Genomic DNA, 18638 nt, shown 5'->3' with positions numbered 1-18638 from the left:
CCTAAAGCTGGGGAAATACGTTTTCTTATCAAACAGCCTCATTTCAGCCTAATTAGATAATGAACCCCAGGTGAATCAGCCTAATATCCTCCCCTCTGTCAGCACTCCCCTAAATACCCCAGGACATGTGCTTGAGGAAGCCTCCCTGCAGGGGAAGAAGTCAGCTCATTTGTGCATCCTTCTGTGCTAAACGCCATCCCGTGCTGATGGGGAGCACTGGGTCCCAGCACTGAGCGGTGATGGGCTTCCTGCTGAGCCCAGTGCGGCTCTGGGTAATGGGATCACATCTGCCTCTTAGCAGAAATCCCAGATCTTGCTCTGCACGAAGGCGTGGGAGAAAAGGGAGACGTTCAGAGCAGGATTTTCACTGGGTTTGAAGGGCTCTTGTTGCCCTCTCGAGGTGTGAGAGGTTGGTCAGGCGTGAGTGGAGTGCTTTCCTAAAGAATGGGATTTGCTTTGTTGCAATTCAGTGCAGTGAGTGCGGTCACCGGGGGCTGTAACCTGTAGCTCTTGTGTACGCCAGCCCAGGGTGAAGCCCTGGGGCTTAGATTTGTGTTGGGATTTCTGTCAGCATCTCCTTGGTCTGATTTCATCTTGTGGAGGCTCAAGTGTCCCCTGAGCAGGTTGGGGGCTGGGGTGGATGCGGTGCTCAGCTCCTGCACATGAGCAGCACTTGGCAGCCATTGCCATCGCCCTTCAGTGTAATTAGCTGAGACAGCGAGAAGGAGGGTTAGGGTTCTTTATGAGAAATGGCCACGGATGGAGTCGGGTTTCCTGAAAACATGTGACTGCACTTTTCAATCCATTGTCACAAAGCCCAGCTTCGCCGGGACTTGTAGGTTCAGCACAAATGCGTACAGGGCTTTCACTGGAGTATCTCATCTTCCAGTATTGACTCAGAAGATCCACCTGGGTTTTGGGAACTCTGCTGATGAAATCATTGCTTTCCTGCAAATTGCTTCAGCCTCAAAGCAGCAGCAACACCCAGCGCTCCCCAGCACATGGAGAGAACCTGAAGATTTCTGCTGGAAGGCTTTGGAGCTTTCTGAACCCGTTTTGAGTATTTAGCAGAAGTGAAGTTCTGCTCTGAGTGCAAGCAAAGAGGCCAGCCCCGGCTCACAGGAATACCTCAGGAGGATTCCTCCTTGGAGACGCAGCTGAGGTTAAAGCAACATTTGTCTCCTCCAGAACTGAGATCACAAACCAGCAGTAACACCAAGGCACAGAGAAGCCCTGACCCTGCTCCCAGCACTGCAGCACGGGCTAGCAGCAGCACAGGGCTATTTCCCCGGGTGCACGTGTGCCAGCGTGCATCACTCAGAAGCCATTTGGTTCAGTCAGTTTAATTATTAGTATGCTTTTTAGCCCAGGCAACACTCACAGAGCCTCCCTGGGGGCTTCAGTTTAGATGGGAATCTGTTGGACGCTTGCAGCAGTTTCCCAGTGCTTGATGCAGCTGCTTTGAGTTCAACTGCAAAATGCCCCAAGCAGGGAGCCAAGGAGTGAAACCCATGGAGGGATGAAGGCTGAAGCCTGAGTTCATCACCAGTTTGGAGGTACCAGGGGGTACTTCTTGGTACCCATGTGCTGGCAGAGCTAGCGATGGGGCCAGCATCAGATGAACACCACTAACGCTCTCCTATGGGATGCTTGGCTTTGATTGCTCCTGTGGGCAAAAAGTCCCTTTTCTCCCCTAAAAAGAGATGCTACCCAAGGCTTATTTAAACCCCAGCCATCGTTCCAGCCCTGTGAGCAAAGCACCTCCGCTTTGCCTCTGCCACTGATCCAGGTCTTCTCCGGAGATAATTCTCCAAGGTTGCCGGATCAAGCGAAGCAATTTAGAATAAATTGTGGTTGCTTCAGACTTTTGCATTAAACTCTGAACTTCAAGAGCTTCGCTGCACTGAAACTGTTGGCGTTGCGCACCCAGGGATTTGTATTTATTTATATCTGAAGCGCTCCTCGCTGGTAACCTGCAAAGGCCGAAGGGATCGGGGGGGGGGGGGGGGGAAGAGAAGTGTCTTTGGCTTTTTTTTTGCTCTTTTAAAACCCAAAAGCAACTGTGAGCTTAATGGTTTCTGCTTGCACAGGAGGCCAGCGCATGGTCAGAAATCAGCAGAAGGGGCCGGCTGCAGCATTAAAGGGGATTTGTGCTTTGCAAGATCTCGCTCTGAAACCCTTTTCTGAAGTTTGTCGCACACAAGAGCTCCCTGCTCAGTGCTGCTGCCTGCTCACGGGGACACGCAGGGACCATGGAAAGCAGAGGATAAGGGATAAGGCACGAGCTCAGGTGCATCTCCATGCATCATTTGCTTTCAGCATCCTTTGGCTGTTTGGATGGAGATGGGGGAGAGGCTAAAAGTGATCACCTTGTGAAATACCTTCTGAATTCTAGGTTAAACGTTGCACTTTTTTTTTTTTTTTTCCAACTTTCTGGAGACTTCAGACCTACCCCAAGTGAATCCCACTCGAAGTTCTGAAGAACGTGAAATATTAATGGGAGAAGGAGGTTATTTTGCACGCCTCCTGCCCAAGCCACCACCAGAGCCACAGCGTCACCTCACACATGCTGCTGTGTTGCTCTGGATTTAAGTGATGATGGAATTAGAGTCCATCTCCACGACATCCCCATCTGCTGCTGGTTCGCTGACCTACATGAGAGATGAAGAGATGTGCTGGGCTCTGTCCAGCTCCCGGAGCAGGTGCGTTGCCCCATCCTAAAGGCAAAGGAGCGTTGTCTTGCCTGCATAAAGCAAATCCTCTTCGTGACGTGCACTTTTTGGTCCCACTATTGCAATCCTCCTCCATTTCAGTTGGGTTTTGCAAAGCTGTAACAGAAGACAGAAGTAAAAATCATGCAGGATGCTGATTCCCGCTCACCTGAATACAGGTGCAGTGCTGGGAACTTGGTGATGCTTGTGTGTCTCTGGCTCCCATCGCTCCCAGGTGTGCTTTCCTTCCTCGCAATCCCAGCCTATGTCTCTTAAGCCAGATGGGAAGTTTACCCTTCCCAATCTAGTGCTATCTCTGCATGTAAATGAAGAAATTTCAGCTTAAAACCTGTCAAGCCAACACCTTCCCCCAGGATTAAATTGACTTTGAAAGCGTACACTTCAAAATAAAAAACACCAAACAGGCAAACAGGAAAAAATCCCAAAAGGAAAAGAATTAATAACCACAGTGTTTTCTAATATGCACACTAAACAACTCCTTAAATCTAAATTAAATCTCTATTGCATTCATTTTCCATTTCTGAGCCGAGGCTGGACTAGTTTGGATCCACATTCATTCAAATTTCATGCTTCGCCTTTGAACCCGGCTTATCAGAAACGTTTGCTTTCTGGTTTTCCTCCCTGTGCCTTACGGTGGGGTTTTGAAACTCAAATCAAAGCAGCAGCCTCCGTGGCAGGGAAGAAAACACCCAACCCATGGCTTTGTCCATCTGCACGTGTTTTTGGGCCTGCTACTCAAGCTTTGGGGACCAGCCTCCCTGGGGCACCCAATTCCTGCTCCTTTCTGCGGACTGGAGAGTGAAACTGTGGTTTCCTAGGACATGAAGAATGCTGTTGGGCAAAGGCAATCTGCCAGGCACATCGCTGCAGGGGTTCATACCGGTGAAATCTGCATCTGCAGCAACGGGTCTGGGTGAGTTTGGTGTATTTAACCTCCCTTCTGCTCTGGGCTCGGTAGTGCCTGCCCTAGGGATAATGTGCCTGCATCACTTTCATTTTCTAATAGAAGCACATGTTTACCTCTTTCAGTGTGAAAAAAGGAAGGCAAGTTTTGTTTGCAATGGCTTTCATTACCTCCATGGGCAGCGCAGGGGTGTGCAGCACTGGCCTGCTGTCTTGTCACCTCCAGTCCGTCGGGGAAGGAACTGGGAGGATGTCTCCTGCTGGGACGTCAGTGTCACAGCACGGAGGAGGACAGGGCTGGGGTGTTCTCCCAGCAGATTCCATTCCCATTGGTTCGCTGCCATGAAACGCAGCACTTGGGATGTGAGATGTGGGGATGAGGCAGTTGGTCGGTGTTCATTGTCATCGCTGGCTACAAAATTCAGTTGTATCCTGCTCTGTAGTGATAGGGAGGGGAAAGATGGGATCCCCATGGCAGCACCTCAGGCAGGCGCTCTGGCCACAAAACTTCCAGGCCCTTCAGTGCCATCAGCAGATTTTGCCCCACGTTGCTCCAAATATAGGTGGGAAGTCACCAGACAGCCGCCATCTGCAAACCGAGGGGGGAAATCCAGCAAGAGCAGAGCAGAGGAGGAAACCACGGAGGAGACGACTTTCATTTAAATGACTCCTGGCTAGCGGGGCTCCGAGCGGAGCTTTTGTCCTGAAGACGCAATTAGAAACACAAGCGTGAGCAGCGGAGCAGATGGACAGCAGTTGTTCTGTCTGCCTGCACCTGCCAAATGAGCTCCTTCCCGCGCCGCCGAGCTTTCCAAGTGCTCTCGAAAGCAGAAGGAGCCGGCGCGCTGGCTGCTCGGCGGGAGCCGACGTGACCGAGACGGATTTTGGGGAGGGAGAGAAAAGGATTCGAGGTCGCAGCCCTCCGTGGAGCTGGTGGGAAACCCCAGAGAAGCACCCACTGAGCAGCTACGGGCAGCACCCAGCTTCTCCTGTGCTCCGGGGAGAGCTTGTCAGCTCCTCCATCATCCAGTCACCTTGCTGCCGTATCTCAGCCCAAGTCTGCTCATCCCCAGAGCTCTGCGCTCACCCCTCCCCCCCAAAAAAAAAATCAGGATCTCAAACCACCGTGGGCTCCTCCTGCCAACATTTCGATGCAAGCCCTGGCCATGCTGAAGGCGGTTTTGTTATCAGCTTAATAGGGCCAGGACTTCAATTCATCCTCGCAATAAACTACAGCAATGTTGTTGGTCTTGCGTTTTCTAATCAAATAAGATTTTTCTCGCAGGAGAGGCTCGCTGGCCCTGAGATAACTGCCCCGCTTCAGCGTGTGGAATTACAGGTCCTGCCGGCGCCTGCCAACCAGACAGCTCTTTGCATTGATAACTAAGGAAGAGGTTCATGTCCCAAAATGAGAAATGCCATCTCTGACATCAAAACTGAGCCTGCGGATCAAGCCAAATCAGAGTCCGCTGAGGAAGTTAAATGAGGCAAATGCTGTTAATTGTCGTCTCTGACATTTCAGCATCCTACGTGGAGTGATGGGCAGGAGGCACCCTGCTCCTCTGGGGGCTCCTGGCTGCCCCGGGTGAAGCCTTTTTGCCCTGTTTTTGGGGGGAATATTTGCAGAATTGCCTCAGTGTTGAGTTCTGGCACCTAGAAGGAAATAAAAAGGTCATTGCAGGGTTAAATGCACTTTTAAAACCAACCTTTTGCTTACCAATTGGCTAATAAGCCACAAAGTGGATTTTCTCAGATTAATTCCCATGCACTTCATTTGCTTGCTGCTTTTCCCCCATAAGTCTGCTCTCCCAGCAGAGCTGGCAGCCCAGGGCAGGACTTCCCTCCCTCGGTGCAACTGCTCTGGGGGTGTCTTTGTGCCCCATCCTTCCTAACACCCCAAAAATCAAGACCTTGCCCATAACTTCTGTGCTTGTACCCCATCAGCACTGCAGAAAACTCACCCTGGGCATCTGCTGTGATTTTTCAAGGAGCAGAGGCTTTGCTGCTTGTGTTTGCAGGCGTGTACCCTAGTCCCCACATTTCTGGGAACCTCTTTAAGCTGTTCAAGCTGGAAGGAGGCTGGGAGTGTTGCACGGTCCCAGCTCATGTCCTCAGGCCACCAGCTCTGCCTAAACTGTTCCTGACAGCTGCTTGTCTGAACTATTCATAGCTGGAGAGACGAGGGCCTCCCCAGGTAACTGCTGCCTCATCAAAGCCAAACCGGGCTGGTGCACTGCTCCTAATGTGCCCTGGAGGAAATTATACAACATTGCTAAAAGTTTGTACACATTTAATCTTCATTACAGAGGAGACTCCAGCCTTGCAGGCGGGTCTCGAGTCAGCTCCCGTGGCTGTGCCGGGAGCCCAGGGAGATCTGAGCTGCTCTGCAAAGTCCCTTTGCACACGGCAAGGGCAAAACCTCATCCCTTCAGTTTTTGCTATGAAAGCAATGCATGTTTAGGTCTCATGGTTGCCAGATAAATAAATAACTCAATCCTGCAGTCCTCTGTTTAGTTTTAGCATCTTAAGATTTATTGCAACCACCCAAGCAACCCGTTTGCTTCCAAGCAAGCCTCACAGAGTCCCCATTTGGGAGAAATTCTTTGCAGTTCCAGGCTGAGTGAAGGCAGGAGATGGCTGAGGTGTCCTTTGTAAAACCCCACCCAGCTGCCACCTAACACCAACCCACTGCAGGCTTGGGGGCAGCACCAGCATCGTGCACGGGAGAAAGAGAGTCAAGACATCTGTAGTGGAGATGCTGAGTCATGGCCTGAAGCAGTGATGGAGCACCTGGTGGGAAGGCAGGGCCAGCCCAGGGGAGCTCAGCTGCATGCAATGCACCTGAGTGATTGGAAGGGCTGGAGCCAGGATCCACCCCTTCCCAGCCCTCATTTAAGGGTTGGCAGTGGAGGCAAGGGGATTTCACTGGAGATCCCTATGTACCTGAGGTCTTCTGAAGGTAAGCAGTTTTTTTTCCCCTAGTTTCTGTGCTGACAGCTGTTGCATTTGAGCAGCTTCTCACTTGCTGTAGCCTAGGATCTTGCTGCTCTCCATTGCTTTCCATTGTGTTACAGCATCCACCCCCTGACACCCAGTAATGGGGCACTTTCAAAAATTTTCCTGAAATAACGAGCCTGAGCAAGCATCTGTTTGCCGTTCAAAAGGAAACCCAACTGGATGAGAAAATGTTTGCTTTTCCCTGGGTATTTCCATGTTACCCAGCGAGATGCACAGAGCTCTGGAGCAAGTGAGAAGGTTTCACCCTCTCATTTGCCTCTAGCTGGCTGTATTGCTTAAGTTTTGCGAAAACCACAGCTTATTTGCCACAAAATGAAAAAGAAATGTCTCTGGGGATACTGGAAGGGCTCCAGAGAAGAGCTGCTGCCATGAGAAAAGCTTTGTGAGCTGACCCATGTGGGATGAGGTTAAGGGAAGAGAGCAGGAACAGCCCCAAGCAGGAGATTGCTCATTCTTGCTCGGGGCTGTGGCTATAAATACAGACTGGGATCTAAGAAAAAGGGAAGGGTGACTTGGTTTATTCTGCTTCATCAATGAGAGAGCACAGCCTTAAAGAAATATGAGAGCGAAATAGGAAATAACAAGCCCAGGTTCCTGGAAATTAGGGCTGAGCTAAATGCAGACCTGCAAGACCTGCTGGCAGCCATGGATTGGCCGTGGGCACCATGGTCTGCTCCAGGTTGTTTTAATGCCCAAACCCTTTATGTCATTCGGGCACGTGCAAAGCAGCCTTGGAGGTGTAAGTATCCCGGGATCTTTACCTTTCCTATTCTTGTGCAGGCTTCCAGCATCATTCAGCAACCCCCAAAAGCCTTTGCTGGGTGCTATGGCCATCACTAAAAATGCCAGTGGGGGTGTTCCCACAGTGGGGTGAACCTTGAAGGACACAGGGGTCCCCATGTGCCCCCAGGATTATGCTGACAGTTCAGAGTGGGTCACTCATGGGAAGGGAATGATGGCACCCAGCAGATGCTCGGGTCACCAAAGAGGGGACAGCAGCAGACTTGATTTGCCATGGTCAGTGTTTTCTATCTGAGAGATAACAGCTGCAAAGAATCCCAGAGCACAGCGAGATCTCATCTCCTGTTTTCATTCCTACTTCATGAACAAGGAAAGTGAAAGCAGCAGCCAAAATCATCGCTTTCCTTTATCTAAAGGGGCTGAATCCTGAGCATTGTGCTCCAAAAAAAATCCCAGCAGCCACCCCCAAACCCTGCTCCTTTCACTCAGGGAGACACTGCGATGTTTTGTGGCATCTTCAAAGCTTTGCTGGTAAATCCTTCCTCCTTTCCTTAGGAAGAGGCACATTTTATTCTCTTGTCACAAGCTGAAGGTTTTTCCTCCTATAATACGAGCTGAAGGCTTCTCATGTTTTGTTGCGTTAACTGGGCTGTAGGGAGAGGAGGAAGTATACTTAATGTTCCAGGTAGATGTCCAAGAAAAATCAAAGGAGCTCAATAAATAGAAACTCAAGCAGCTCAGCTTGCCTCTTTCCACTGCAAAGCAATCAGGTTCAGCAAAGGTGAAGCAACTTGTTTTGTTCCTCTTTTTAAAAACAACTGTCTCCATCTGAGCAAAGCAGCTGCAAGCATCTCTAATCGCAGCTGCTCTGAGTGCTGGTGCTAATGAACGTGGCTCCAGCACACGGGTCATCGCCAGCAGGGAGGAAACAGTGCAGAGTCCCCAAGTATATCTGTATATATTCCCCTTTCTGGTGTAATTCTGCCTGCTTCATCTTATTTTTAGGGGAGACGGGATTACTTGGAGCAGCTGATGAGCTGGCACAGGCTTTGCAATTGGTGGTAAGCGCAACCAGCTTGCTAAAAGCCTGGGTGTCTTTCTGCCTACCAAAAAGAGGGAATCGAGGGGGAATTTAAACAGCTGGAGATCCAGTTTAAGATGCAGGACATGGTGTGGAGAAGAGAGGTGTTAAGACAGCCTTGGGGAGATGTCAGCCCTCTGCAGAAACCCAACATGAAGCATATGGGTTACAGCTGGCATCCCCATCCTGCGCCATCCTCCCCTGCCTGCTGCCCTGGCATAACCCGGTCTGTTGTTTCCAGCAGGGAATCCTTTCTCAGCTCCTTTCTCACTTCTGCGTGTTTATTTTTTTTTTCCCCATTCTTCTGAGGTTTTTAAGAGTGAAGCAAGCAGATGCAAGAAGAAAATCAGTATGTTGCCATTGTGGTTCATTTCAGATGAGAGGTAATGGCATCAAGCTGTGCCAGGGGAGGTTCAGGTTGGATTTTAGGAACAATTTCCTCTCTGAAAGAGCAGTGCTGCACTGGCACAGCTGCCCCAAGAGCAGGGAGGTCACCATCCCTGGGGTGTTCCAGAGCCGTGGGGACGTGGCACTGAGGGATGTGGGCAGAGTGGAGTGGGCTGGGGTTGGCTGGGGATCCGAGAGGTCTCTTCCAACCTTAGTGATGGAATGGTGTGTACTGACAAATAGGTATAGAGGATGTATCTGCGCCCAGGAGGTGTGCCCGCTTAGTTACATCCACTGTTGCAGAGAATGGTCCTTAAAGCTTCTTACTAATGAGGGATGAAAACATTTCCACCTTGCGGAATTTCCCATTTTGATATGAGGTAGAACATTCTGGATCTGGTAAGTGCCACGGTCTCTCCAGCACAGCGGATGGATGGGCACCATATTGCTGCCAGTTGTGTTGGAGATGCCTTGCCAGGCTTTTCTCCTCATCTTCCAGCAGCCCCTCTCATCTTGCTTCATAAATGCATCTGGAGAGAAAGTAGCTGTGTGATGTATTAGGCCCCATGAATAATACACTCACAGAATTCCTCGGTGCAACCGAGCATGTTTCATCCCATCAATATGATAAATGCAGGTACAGTTGTTTTAATTGTTGAGATCATGTTAGAGTGAAAACACATCTGTGCTTAGCCTGGGGGAACGTTAATGTTGCCCTGATCTTGACAAACCAGTTCATTCGCACTCCACTATTCGGCTGCCTTCCTCGACAGCGAGCTGCTGCTTGAGCCAGCCTCCTGCTTCCCTCCTTCAGCTGCAGTGATGGGAGCAGGGATTGAGCTGGGACCAGCCAAGGGTACAGGTATCTGCAAGGTACACCCCAAATTCTGCAAAGCTGAAAGTAATACTGAGAGCTGGACATCACTGTGTGCCCCGACCCATCTGTAAGTGTATGGAGGATTCCAAAACCCGGGGAGATACTCAGAGCTGGTGTGGTACATAGCATCGAGTCTAGAAGCAGAGTTTAAAGTGCACTTACCAGAGTCTCTGTGCTGGGCTGGAAGAGCATGCACATGACTGGGAGCTCTGCCCACAGCATGGTGTGCATCAGCCGAGTCCCTTTGGGTTGGATGCTCCAATCCTCATCCCTGGAGGTGCTCAAGGCCATGGATGGGCACCAGGCACCCTGATGGGGTGGGGTGCAGCTGGGGCTGCATGGGCCTTAAGGTCCCTTCCAATCCAACCATTCCCTGGTGCTATGATTCTATGATCCCTGTGGTGCCAAGGGCACCATGGGAGCCACAGCATTTCGGCAGCCAAAACGGTGCAGGCCAGAGGCGGCAGTAAAATATCTCCATAATAAACTGAAACATTTGGCTCTTTGAGCCGATGCCAGCTTTTATAACAATTTCCATCTTAAGCCGGCTCAATACATATTTAATGAAATCTTCTATAAAACCTTTAACAGCCCTCAATTCATTTCAAGTGGTAAATGAGTCAGCAGTTTGAAATGATGAGAAGGATTCAGACTCTGCTGTCGTTACTTAAAGAGAAGAAGTGATTCTTTTTTAATGCTTTTCCCTCTAAATAACATTTTTTTTTCCCTTGGTGCTGGCATGGCACTGCTCAATAAAGAGGTGAGGGCAGGCACAGAGGTACGAGAACAATGCATCTGACCATCCCTGGTCTGACTTCTTGGTTGGGTCCTCTCCAAATTCCCACTTGTTTCTCTCTGCCTTAGTTTCCCCATTTGCTCAGCACTACCATCCTCCTGTGAAGCGCTTCAGACAGCTCTGGGCTGAGGGTGCAGCCATCAGCACAACCTGAATGCCTATGGCTGAAAGCAGTCAGGACAAGGACATGCCGTCCACCCATAGCCCACCCAAGGAGCAATCACCTGCCCTGTTATTCCAATTTCCCTTGGTATCAGACAGTGAGATCCCCCCTAAAGCTGCAGAGAAAGGCAAAAACCAGCTGTGCAATCATCGCTATATGGTACCTGCTCATTTGAATAATGAAACGGCATCTTTGTTAAAGGCAGGGAGACTTCCAAGTTGTCTTGTTCTGCAGCTCACCTATAAAAGCCAAGCGAGCTTTGCAAAACATTTCAATTCTCCTGATCACTGTAATTACTGGATGGGATCCAGAGCTGCTCTCCGGCTCGCGTGTGCCAGCAGGTTCGACAGGAGGGGTGTGAGCAAAGGATTTGAAACAAAGCGAATCATGGCTCACCCCTGTTTTTTTTTTTCCAAGGGCCTTTATTTTGCATTATATTGATTTCCTTTATTCCAGCAGCTCGCTGCGATGCAGAACAAGTACCTGCCAGGGTGGGGACGTGTCAGGTCGCCGCTGGTCAGGGTGACATGAGTTTGCTGAATGCAACGTGTGTCACCAGCCAAAACATTCTGTGGAACCAGGGCTCTCCAAGGGGATAAATGTGCCCTTAAAAGTTGAACGAGTGGTGATGGCACAGAGCCTAATGCAGTCCCTGGATGCCTCTGTTCAGCTGCTGGCTCTGCCACAGACCGTGTGGTTGGGTCCGACTCACCTAAAGCAATTTGGTGGCAGGTTTTCCAGCAGCCCCACGCCTGCACTCATTCAGCATTTCCAATTAACTTCTGCATTTAAATGGCTTGCATTCTGTTCAGTGCGTCCTCAGCGCATGACAGCCAGCCATTTCTACTAACTTCACTCTGGTAATGCTGGGAGCAGTGGCACCTGTAGCATTGCTCTGGGCAGCTTTGTGCAAGGTGCATGCTAGAATCTTTGTGCCTATGGATGAGGTGCTAAACAGCTGCCCAGGGAGTTGGGGGGGGGGGGAGTCACCATCCCAGGGGATGTTCCAGAACTGTGGGGATGTGGCACTGAGGGACATGGGCAGTGGGCACAGAGGGTTGGGGTTGGATGTGTGGATCTGAGCAGTCTTTTCCAACCGTAATGATTCTATGACAAGGATATCTGCTTATCGTCAACATGGACCTGGCTGGTGGATCTGTGTTCCTTGCATACAGCTCAGGTTTTGAGTGACTATGATATGGGATGGCCACACGCACGCAAAATCCACTTGCTGCTCTTAAGTGCTTGAAGTATCTTCTTCCATGTTTACCTTGAGTGGAAGACATTTCTGGCAGAGATGAGGAGGTACTCCTGCTGGCGTGCTAGGCTCGGGTGAGATTGCTTCAGAAATGCACTGTACAGATTTAATAACTGCTGTTGAAAAAGGCTGAACTGGCCCTGGAATAGCTGCTAAAAAGAGCAACTACATTGTCCTTGAAAATGGAGAGCAATCTCAGGAGAGGGAAGGAGCAGAACTGGGCTCCTTTAGCCTACCTAAGCAAAGACAGAGAGGGGACCTGGCTGTTCTCTATAAATATGTCAGAGAAGAAAACACCAGGGAAGGAAATAATGGCTTAAGTTAAAGGCCATCATTGAGCAACGACTAAATTTAGTCTGGGAGACAAAAGAAAGATCTTAACCGGCAAAGCAATTTGGTTCAGAGTAAGCCAAGCTCCTTGGAAGATTAAATTCGATTAGCTGGTGGGAGGGATGAAGTGAGCACAGCCCTAACCCCACGTCTGGAGCGGTGCTGCAGGCAGCGCTTGGTCAAGGGCAGGGTGCAGAGGTGGCCAGGAGCCCTAGGATCCTAAAACAGGGGTTGCAAAGTGCCCCGAGGAGCAAAGCAGTGAAACAACCCGAAGAACAATGGGAAATCTTTCAATCCAGATTGCTGCTTTCCTAAAACTAGATTTTCAGCAGCACGAGCGCCTGCTGCTAATGAGAGACGAAGATGCTACACGCAGGGAGAGCTGTGCTTTAAATTGTTAATCCCACTCCAAACCCATCAGCAAGTTGTGCTTCTGCCAAAGCCAGTTGACTCCCAGCTGATCCCATCCATCTTTGATGCGGCTCCAGTGGAGGCAGCCGCGGTGGCCCCAGTGCTGGGATGGTACCTGTCACTGCTTCGCAGCCCGTGGGAGAGCTGCTGAGGAGTTTGTTAAACAAAAGCCATCGCAAGCTGTTATCTTCTACACACATCACCCAGATTAAATGGCACTTAATGGAATAATGAACCGCAGGGAGAAACATACAAGGGAACTTCATTAAATCTTGTTAAAAATGAATAAAATTCTGAATCAATTCCCATTAGTGAATGCACCGATATTTCACGTATCTTTAGGAGTTTTATTACGCGTTCACGCATAATCTGACACAATGATGGCTATTTTCCCCCCAACTCCTTTCTTCCTAATAAAAATGAGCAGGACGAAGGATTGGGTACTGTACTCTCACGTGCTTTTAAAAAAAGAATTATATGAAATATTTAAGCAATGTCTTTTGCTTCTCATGGTCATGCTCTTATTGTGTCAAGTCAAATTAGTTAAGTATACAAATGAGAGTAAACAAAGGTGACAGATAAATGAAACACATGGTTACCAAATTGTCAGAGGTCCCCACATTGGGTCTGTCCATAGATTCCTCCCTGGGCTGCTCACATGCAACCATTAGAGAAGATGAGAAGACCAAAACTCCAAGCAAGACCATCTTAGGACCAGATGTTTGTCTCCTTCTACCTCCTTTCCCTCTGTCTCTGTCTTGCACGCTTTCAGTTCTCATTTAAAACCTGAGTCTGCACTGAGAAAAAGCTAAGCAAACAGTGGAAAACAAATTCGCTTAAATGATTGTAATTAATAATATTTGGAAAACAGCAGCATTTAGAAATTCCTGCAAGGCTCGTGCCTCATGCTAGCAGCTGGAAGAGCACAGTCCGTGTGCACCATGCGCTTCAAGTGCGCTCGGTGTCCCCCCCCCCCCTCAAAAGGATGTGAAAGCGGGATGAGATAAGCCAGCAGAAACCTGGCAGAGCTGGCAACAATTTGGGCTGCAAATGCATTGATGTAAGAACCAGCTATCTGGGTTTGTGCAGCACCTGGCACTTCTTCACCAGGAGCTTAGCACAGATCTTTAAGTACCTTCAAACTAAAGTCTCCAAGAAGTTTTAACATTTACTTTTTCCCCCATTTGTCAGGTGTGATCATCTTGGACAAGCTCAGAATGAAAGGTGCCAGAGACAAACCCAACAGGTGGGTGCAGGCAGACAGATGGAAGAGCCAAAAGTAGCAAGGAGGCAATATTGGTCAGCATGTTAAACAGGAGCCAAGGCATGATAGACAGTGAGACACCAGCTGCTTAGCAGTTGTAGGGTTCTAATAATAATAACCGGCTTGTTTTGCATAAACTAGCTGTGTGCATAATTCATGGCTGTAATAAGCTGATCATTAGGAGAAGACTCAGCTCACCTCCTAGCTGCATGTGGTTGGACCAAGGCGTTGGGTACGGAGCACAGCGGAGGAGAGCCATTAAGGAGGCATATGAAAGAGGGTAATTTATTCTAATTCGGAAGACAGCTTCAGCCTGACCCTTTTGTGCTCACTCACCTTGAACAGCCGGTTGAGCTTCGCCAACGTAAATTCTCTCGGCGAGCAAACTTTTCCTTCAAATCCTCCCCGCTGGGAGCGTTTCAAAACATCTCCCTGATTGCAAAATTCCCACTGGTCTCAGGCATGCCCCGTCGTTTTGAACCCAGGCTGGGCTGGCTCCGAACCCGTGGTGCAGGTGAAGGGTTCACTGGGCGTGCTCAGCGTGCCATGCTCGGAGCCGCGGACGAGGCAGCAGTGGTAATTGCTGCTCTACGAGCAGCCACGCCAGGAGAAGCTTTAGAGAGCCAAGGGATCTTTAGCAAAGGCGTAACAGGAGCCGAATGCAAATTAGAAACGTTCAGATACAAATTAAACGGCAAGGGTAATTAAGGCCGGGCTCAGCTAGCAGAAGACGGCGGTAAATTCTTCACTACTTCAAGGTGCTGGCTCAAGATGCTGAGTTTTTCTAAGAGTTGCTCTCGTGGGTAGTTTATTAGGCTCAGAGAGGCACTCACCAGAGGAAAACCTTTGGGAAGTCAAACCAGATGGTTTTGTTTCCTTCCGGCCCTAAAACTGTGACTTTCTGACTTCTTCGTTGCATATTTATGGCACAGAAACATCAAAAGGCCACGGCTGGGTCAGCGGGAATGGCGTGGATGTGAATTGTAGATTCCATAATCACATTTTCAACTGGAATTGATCCTTAGACCGTGAAGAAATTTGTAAATATTTTCAAACAAGGAACATGGCGGGGACTTTTTCAATCTGTTTGCAGGCAATTTGCAAACAGAAAGCCTTGGCAACATTGGCCGAATACGTAATTAACGCCGTGATTTATGGGCCCAGCTGTAATTTCTCCCAACCTCCCTACTCTACGCCAAACGATGTGGGAGAGGAACGGCTCGTTTGCAACATGCTTCATTTTGCTGCTCCATCTAATCCTGCGGACCGAGATGCCCATGTGTCAGAAGGACATCTCCTTTATCCAGGGGAAATAAAGAGGGTGGATTGCCTGCTTGCTTGATGGACATGGGCAGAGGGGATGACTTGTTCTCCTGGTGGGACATGCAGGGGATAAACTTGCTCATTGCCTTTGAGTTGCGGATTTCAAATTGATCTATACACGATGTGGATGTAACAGGTATTTCCAGAAGTGAGTGAACATGGGGGGTGCAGCCCCACGTCTACAGTTCTGCCCCACCCCTCCTGCCCTGGTAATGTCCCTGAGAAATCTGCCACCAACCCCTGCTGCCCTGAGGCTGCCTTCTGCCTGCTCTTTGCTGCTCTCTCCCATATCATCACGTAGTGGAAATGCTAAGTCACAGCCTGAAGCAGTGATGGAGCACCTGGTGGGAAGGCAGGGCCAGCCCAGGGGAGCTCAGGTGTGTGCAATGTACTTGAGTGATTGGAAGGGGTAGAGCCAGGATCCACCCCTGCCCGGCCCTCATTTAAGGGTTGGCAGTGGAGGTGAGGGGGATCTTGCTGGAGATCCCTGTGTATCTGAGGCCTTCCATAGGTGAGTAGATGTTTCCCTTTGTTTCTGTATCCATAGCTGTTGCTTTTAGGCTTGTCCTCATTTCCTGCAGCTAAAGACTTTCCCACCCTGCTGCTATTGCTGTGCTTTCCATCACACTATAGCATTACACGTCTGTATGGAGCTGTCTAAAGAGAAGTGAACTTTTCTCATTTTTCAGGGGAAAAAACACATTTTTGAAGAAAGGGAAGGAGGGGCAAAGGAAATGAGACTTTATTTTCCTGAGCCACTTCTTCCTTCCTGAAGGAGCTGGTGTATGATTGATAGAAAGAAATCTGGTCTTGCTGTTGAAACATCAGGTAATGGAGTGCCAACCACATCTTCTGATAAGATGTTACTTAGCCAGTCGCTTAATGCACCGGCATCCATTCTTTTTTCCCCTTAAAATGGGGACAATTATAGTTCCTATTTCTTGTAGAGTTGTTGTGAGCCTGATGTTGTTGAGGCCTGTAAAGCAGCTGAGAGCCATTAGTGTATTTTGCTTTTCCACCACTAGAAAGCATCCAGCTCTGTATAGCACAGCAAACACTATTGTCTCCAAAGTATCTGTTGTATTTAAGTAAGAACTGAAAAGATATGCAGCCAGCACAGCCAAGCCAGTGCACGCTGACTGGTGTGACGTGACTTTACAAAATATCCTAGAAATCCTTCCTTCTGCATCACTCCATCCCAAATTGTTCACTTTCTGAGTCCTTGAGCGTGTATGGGCTCTTTGCAGCTGCAGAGAGCTCTGCTCATGGGGTCTTCTAGTGGTCGCCAATGCCATTTGCTGTTCAGTGGGAATTCTGAGATGGAAAGTCATCCCCAGCTTTATTTTACAGCCTGAGTAAACTGGGTGAAGTGTTCTCCCATCAAGGCTCCATGCCCATTGCTGCTCTGCTTTTATTGAATGTGTAACTAAAATCAGGCAACCCAGAGAATGCAAATCCCTGCCATGAATCTCAGTCCAGTGCAATGAAACAGTGTGTGGACCCAAAATTCTGCATCCCCCCCAAGGTAAAACTGCTTTGATAGCCAAATAAATCCCCCAGGGCCATGTTAGATGCTCAAAAGTTTGGGGGGAAATCCTGGCGTGATGCAATTTGTCTGTCAAATGAGAGTGTAAGGGAATAAATTTCCCAAGCAAAAACTATTATCCTTTCAGAAAGAGACACCAAACCTGTGATTTACTTTGAGCCTGGGTGCCGAGCCCCAGCCGAGAGGATGGAGGAGACATCATCCTGAGAAATAACTTGGGAAACAATTCCCATTAAAGCATCATCTTTGCTCTGGAGTTATGGCACTGTGACCTTAGGAGCAGCACATCAGTCCTCTGTGCCTCAGTTTCCCTCTTAGAAAATGCAGGCTGTTGGGTTTTTTTTTTTAAGATTTAAAATAAGATGTCTTTTTTTCTTTTTTTTTAGAATGCAGAGTGCTGGAAAGCTGTTGGGTGGGTGGCATGGGCAGGGTTGGGGGGGGAGGGCATAGCTCAGGGCTTGGCTGGTGGCCAGCCTTCCCCCTCCCCTGCCCTAGCTGCCTGCCGTGCGTTCGCTGTACGTTCAATTATGCATCATTCTCTGCTCTCATTAGAGACCTTCAAACAGCCTTGAAAATATCCTCATTCAGGGCTTATTTTGTCCTCGTTAAATTTTTATCTGAGCTAAAGGAGGAGGATAATGGCATTAAACCCTACGCAGAGGCACGTGAATGAGCCCTAGAAAAGACCTCGGGAGCTGATGCTGTGCAACAACCCCCCCTCCCCCCCCAGCCCATCTTGGGCAGGGAACAGGGTTTCTGGGTGTCAAACCACTCTGCTTGTCTGGAAAGCAGTGGGAAAGCTCTTTGGATTGGAAGGATGGACGGGACCTGCTTGCAGATGGTTTTACCCTATTTAAGCCACCATGTTTGCTGCCTCCCACCTGGCTTCGAGAAATCCCCTTCCTGCAAGCACTGCTTACTTTACCCATCCCATGACCAGCTCTTCTGCTCCTCCGCCTTCCCACGAGTGCTGCCTCTGGCTAAAAGCAAAGACAGCATCTTGAAAAGACAGACCAAATGGGGAGAGATTAAAACACTCGTGGAGGACTTCCATGAATGTATCTATTAATTATATACATTTTCTATTATCCCCATCACCTTTGATCCTTCTTCCCCTCCAGGCCACTCTTTTTTGCTCTTATTTTGGGGATCAAGAGAACCAGGAGTGGTGACGAGTGATCTGGAGCCATTTGGATGCTCTCTGCTGACCCTTCCCTCCATCCATGCCCTGGGGATGCTCGTCTGGTGCCTTCTCCTTGCAATTCTTATCACTCCTTCTCCTTAAAAAGAAGGGGAGATTTGAGGCTCCCTCTCACTAAATTCATAACTACTTGCCTGCAATTTCCCCCAAGGGAAAGTTATTAGCAGCAACTTAGTGTCTGATGGATGGCTGTGTTGCCGAGGCTCTGTTTTGCATCAAGGCTTCTAAAGATACATCATTTAAATTCACGTGGGCAGGCATGTATTAAGTAAATGCCAAGAAAAATATTTATTACAGTAGGGAAATTGCACTGCAGCTTTGTCCGTCTGCGTATTCCTAGTGATTTAATAATCAATTATTGCATCGGCAGTCAATACTCGCCTTATTAAATCTTTGCAGGAAGTCGTCTCGAGAACTTTGGCTTAAAAAGGTGATTTTAATTTTCTTCTGTAATTGTTCTTTTGTTTCGCTGTTGGCCACCCATGAGCCTCATAGCCCTGTTCAGCGTCCCCAAGACAGACTGTGGTGAGCAGGCTCCTGGCTGTGTGTTAATGGAGCCGCCAATTGATTTTTATTTCTGGTTGTATTCTTACTTCCAACCCCCCCC

General features: G+C 49.0%; 1 long non-coding RNA gene across 1 annotated transcript; it reads left to right on the top strand.

The window, feature by feature from the left end:
• LOC110387752 lies at window positions 14792-18630 on the top strand. Its single transcript, XR_002432704.1, has 3 exons — window positions 14792-15795; window positions 15974-16112; window positions 17952-18630. It is a non-coding gene; the product is annotated as an uncharacterized LOC110387752 (long non-coding RNA).

This window comes from Numida meleagris, chromosome 23, assembly GCF_002078875.1.
Source record: "Numida meleagris isolate 19003 breed g44 Domestic line chromosome 23, NumMel1.0, whole genome shotgun sequence".
Taxonomy (NCBI): domain Eukaryota; kingdom Metazoa; phylum Chordata; class Aves; order Galliformes; family Numididae; genus Numida; species Numida meleagris.
Note: the sequence above shows the minus strand (reverse complement) of the source record. Positions and strands in the feature narration are given on the sequence as shown.